Here is a 6,000-nt window from a genome sequence, read left to right on the forward strand (position 1 = left end):
TGTCAATTAAAACTCTATCATAAGCATACTAATAAAAATTCCAGCAACTTATGATATGTTTAAAACCTTTTAAAATATACTTAAATATAATCATAAACATAAGAGTAATCAATTTTCATAAACTATAATATAGTACTACAATTTTCAACTCGTAAAACCCTAAAAATCCGTGCGTTGATGCTTAAACCCTAGTTTAAACATAATTAATAGGTCTGAATTTAATTAATTTATTATGCAAATCATATTATTTGAAATGTACATTTAAATCATGAAAGCTACAAACTTTAATCATGAAAATATTAAATTAATCCTTAAAACATGAACTTAACATTAAATAAAATAGAGGAGGAAATAAACCTAGAAGAAGGGAGGAAGAATAAAGACACGGCAAGGGGAGGATGGCACTGCCGGTGAACGGTGGTGGTCGCCGTTGGTGGCTGCATCTGGTGCCAAGGAGGACCGAAGGAGGAGAAAGAAAACCGAGAGAGAGAAGGAAAACCATGACCGAGGAGAGAGAAAAGAGAAGAGACGAGAGAAAATTTAGGCTGAGTGATTATATTGTGAGAACTTTGGGTTTTGTTGGGTTTATACAGGTAAGCCCTTGTGAGCTTAGGGAAATATGTTTGGGATTTTAATAACCAATTACTGATTGGGTGCTTAAGTTGAGTTGGGTTTTTCTAACCCATTTTAAAATCTTTTACACTACAACTCAAAAAATTCAACTATTAAATAACTCCCAAAGTATGACTAAATAAAATATTTGATTATTTAAGATCATTAAATAATCCTTTTTTCTTTCAAATAGTCAATACTCTAAGAAATAAAATATTTAAATACTAAAATATATATAAATATACATTAAAATATATTTAAAAATCCATAAAATTATTAGAAATAAAACAAGTTTCTCCCGAAACTTGGCACAAAAATCCTCACAATTTGAAATTTTTTGGCTCAAACTTCCATTTGAAAATACTAGTGTCACAACCTGTGCACACTTTTACAACCTTCAAAACCACTTGTGTTACTCATGAATACATTTTTCCATACGGGGAACCAATTTATTTTGCACTAACATGTGGAAATCGCCAAAATAAGAATAAAAATGCATATAAATACAATACAATAAGGCAATAAGCACAAAATTATATCACGTTCTAACCTTAAATAAAATGAGTTACAACATCGTAACTTACCTCAATGAATAATTCCGGATACTTTTTCTTCATTTTCATCTTCGGGTTCCCACGTTCCCTCTTCAGATTCACGGTTAGACCAAAGTACATTACGATGTGCACATCCTTATTGCGTAAGCACCTTTTTATCCACGATTTTCACAGGCCTTTCCTCATATGTGAGGCTACTATCAATTTTAATTTTGTTGAGCTCCAAGACATGATTCTCATCAGGGATGTATCTCTAGAGTTGGAAAATATGAAACACATAATCCATTTTCTCAAATTTTATTGGCAAAACCAAATTATAAGCTACCTTCCCAATTCTTTGCAAAATCTCGTATGGGCCAACATGCTTAGCACTTACTTTGCCCTTCTTACCAAGTCTCATCACTCCTTTAGTGGGTGACACTTTATAAAACACTTTATCACGAACTATAAATTCATCTTCTCTTCATTTCAAATCAGCATAACACATCTGCCCATCCTATGCAGCTCGAATTCTAGCCTGAATCAACTTTATATTCTTAAGAGTCTGCTCAATAAATTCCATCCTCAATACTATATTCTCACTAAAATCATTCCAGCAAATAGGACTTCTACACTTTCTTCCATACAACACCTCAAAATTAGCCATCTTAATACTCTCATCGTAACTATTGTTATACGCAAACTCAATAAAGTCCAAGTGATCTTCCTAACTACCTTGGAAATCAATTGAGCACGCTCTTAACATATCTTCCATAGTCTGATTGGTCATTTCAATCTGACCATCGTTCGTAGGATGAAAAGCAGTACTTATCTTCAACGTTGTTCCAAAGATGCAACTGGACCTTTAGCCAAAATTTCGAAAGGAATCTCAAATCACGATCTGAAAATTATGTCCGTCGGGATTCTATGCAGTCTCACCACAGGCTTGATGTACGTCTTCGCAAGTTGCTTCTTCTTCCATGTCTCTTTGATCGGAACGAACACGACAGACTTTGTTAGACGGTCCACGATAACCTAAATAGTATCATTACCATTTCTTGTCTTCGGCAAAGCAGTCATAAAATCCATGGATATAGAATCCCACTTCCATCAAGAAACCTCTAAGGATTGAGCCTTCTCCATTGGTCTATTATGTTCGATTTATACTTTTTGACAGGTTAGACACTTTGACACAAACTCAGCGACTTCAACCTTTTTATTCGGCCACTAATAAATTTCCTCAAGATCCCTATACAACTTCTCACCCCTAGGTGCATGGAATATGGAGCATTATGCCCCTCATCCATAAGCCTTCTCTTATGCTATTCACACTTTTGTGGTACACACCACCTTCGCTTGAACCTCATGCTTCCATCATCATGAATCTTAAAGTCGGTTTTCTTGCCTTGCTTCATCTTCTCCTTAATCTAATCTAGGTACTCGTCTCCAACTTGACCCTCTTTGATCTCATCGTAAACTGACAACCCCAATGATAAATCACTCACTCTTACCTCGATCTCACCAGGATTTAGAATTTCTAGGTTAAGCCTTTGCATATCTCAGCACAATTCCTAAGGAACTACCAACACATTCATGCTATATGGCTCAACTTCCTACTCAAGGTAATGACAACTACTTTTACCTTCATGATACTGGATATCTAGGTTATAGTTTTTGATCAATTCTAACAATCTTCTCTGCCTCATATTGAGATTCTTCTGGGTGAAAATGTACTTCAAACTCTTATCATCACTAAATATCTTGCAAGTAGCCCCAAATAGGTAATGTCTCCAAAATTTCAAGGCAAACACAATAGCAGCTAACTCTAGGTCATGGGTAGGATAATTAGACTCATGTTGTTTCAACTAATACGATGCATACGCGTTCATCTTCACATTTTACTGTAGGACACACCCCAAACCATTCTATGAAGCATCAGTATACACCTTAAATCCTTCATTTCCGTCAGACAGGGTTCAAACAGGTGCAGAGGTTAAACTCTGCTTCAAAATATGAAAAGCTTCCTAACACTTCTCACTCTACTCAAATTTTGGCTCTTTCTTCATCAAATTGGTCATTATTGGCCTTGCAATCTTCGAGAAATCTCTCACAAATCTCCTATAATAGTCAGCTAACCCCAGAAAACTCCTAATATCTTACACATTCTTTGGAGTAGGCCACACACTAACAACTTGAATCTTTGTAGGATCCACAGAGAATCCTTCATTTGAGACATAATGACCCAAAAATGCTACTTTCGCCAAACGAAATTCACACTTAGAGAACTTGGCATACAATTGGTTCTTCCTAAGAATCTCCAATATTATCCTCTAATACTCATCTCCAATATTGTCCTCAAATGCTCTTCACTCTTTGAATAAATCAAAATATCATCAATGAAAACCACAATAAACTTATCCAAGAACTCATGAAATATCCTATTCATGAAATCCATATATATAGCCGGAGCATTGCTCAGTCCAAATGGCATCACAATAAACTCATAATGACCATAACACGTCCTAAACACAGTCTTAGGTATATTCTTATCAGCTACCTTCAACTGGTGATACCCCTAACGCATATCGAGTTTTGAAAACATACTCGCTCCATTCAACTGATCGAACAAGTCATCTATCATATGCAAAGGATATGTGTTTCTTAATGGTCACATTATTTTCAACTCCTTATAGTCGATGCACAACCTGATAAACCCTAACATCCCGATAATTTTTTCTTTTCCAAAATACCTGTTCAATATAAAACTTAGAGAATCATCAAAGCATTATTGCCCATGTGATAACGTATTGGCTTATTTAGAATTTTGCAGCGAAACATAATAAACAAATTTAAACTTAGTCAATACAAAAAGTTAACTCCAAAAGTCAAACCAAAAAAGTCAAATTCAAATTCAAAAGTCAAAGTCAAAAACAATAGTCAACTACGAAAATTTAAAGTTAAAGTATGATAAAACAATCTACACAAGCTCTCCAATCCCGAACCTTGATGCATCATCTTCAAACCTGTAGATGGACGATACACTATTGATCCCCATAGACTGCTTCCAAAATGGGGCATCACAAGATCAATAAGGCATAACCATCACCAACACACACGCAAAGCACGTAATCAGCAAAGCTGAGTACTATATACTAAATAAATAAATAAATATCCAAAGATGATACTAATAAATAATAATAAACAGGGATAAATAACAATAAAATAAGATTGCAGACTACTTTTACCGAACTAAACTTCACAACTAATAGATTTAATAATTTAGATGGAATAGTCAATGGAACAAGTTGTCTAAACTAAAATCAGTCTTCCCTTTAGAAGAAGAAATACGGGAGTGACTTCGTATTCCCATGACCTACGATATCGAGGAAGCTTGAAAATAAGAATAGGACACGGTGATCAATCCGGTCCCAAGGAAAGCCATGGGCTACAACCATATACTCTAACTCATAAATGTCCAAGACTTCAGACGTGCACAAGTCTAAAGCTATTGTTATTCACATCTCACTTTACATGATTAATAGTTTATTCAATTGTTAAGACTCACAAGTTGCACAAACAATATAATCAATAAACAATCAAACACTTCCATTTTTGTCTTGGGATTAGATAAGGTGATCAACAACAACTTAACAACCGAAGATTAATTCCAAATTTAATTTATAAGCTTCCATTATTTGTTGAACCTAGTCAACAACCAACCCACCTTTCATAGGTGTAATAATCAACTTACCAAATAAGGCCCTCGGTCCTCATAAAATAATTAAATAATAAAAAAAATAACATGATTCAATCATGATATAACCAATATGTATATTAATCCCTCATATGAATTAATAAAATAAAGTTCTCAAATACCATATGCTTGCATCAATCTTCCATACAAACATAAGATAAAAATCATAACCAACATGTTTCACACGACATAAAACATGCAAATCCAACTTTAATAGAAATCACATATGGACTATAAACAGTTCCTTATGCATGATACTACGTAATTCTCATCCTTAGAATCATGATACTAAATCAATCAACAAATAGGTATACATACCTTGTGTAGACATATCAAGTAGCCAATTTTACAACCTTAAAAGTCGCCTAAAGAGAATTCTCCGCCTAAAACAACCAATATAAATCCATAATCAATCCCTTATAAATCTACAGAAATAATAAAATACTTTAAACCCTTCTTAAAAGTGTAAAACTTTTCCCATCATTAAAAGTTAAGTATTAAAGCCTTCTAGTATAGTACTACTCGATATGTCTAGCAACATATAACATTTTAAAACTCTTTTCAAACATACTTAAAACATATTTAAAATCATAAGAATACTCAAATTCATAAACTATAATATACTACTATGATCTCCAACCTTGAAAACCCTAAAAATCCATGTTTTGATAATTAAAAATCAATTTCAAATATAATAAGTAAAATCTGAAATTTTATTTCTTTAATACATAAATTATATAAAATTAGATTCACAATTAGATCATCAAACTATAACTTTTTAAATGTTAGTCTTGTATAAACACTAGGGCAACTACAAGGGGGGGTGAATTGTAGTTGGGGAGATTTTCAATATTTTTACAGAATTAAAACAAACTCGAAATTAGAAAGAGACAAGCACAAGAAATTAGAAGGAGACAAGCACACAAGATTTTTACAAGGAAAACTTCCTATGCCTAATAGGAAGAAAAATATTGACCACGAGGGATTTTGACTCAAACTCTCTTTAGTATAGTAGGCCAAAGACTCTCTTTTGTACAACCTAATATTGGACCTTCTCTGTTCCTCTAGGAACTTGTTCCCCAGTCACCTTGTTCCCCCTGA

Source organism: Beta vulgaris, chromosome 4 (assembly GCF_026745355.1).
Source record: "Beta vulgaris subsp. vulgaris cultivar EL10 chromosome 4, EL10.2, whole genome shotgun sequence".
NCBI lineage: Eukaryota > Viridiplantae > Streptophyta > Magnoliopsida > Caryophyllales > Amaranthaceae > Beta > Beta vulgaris.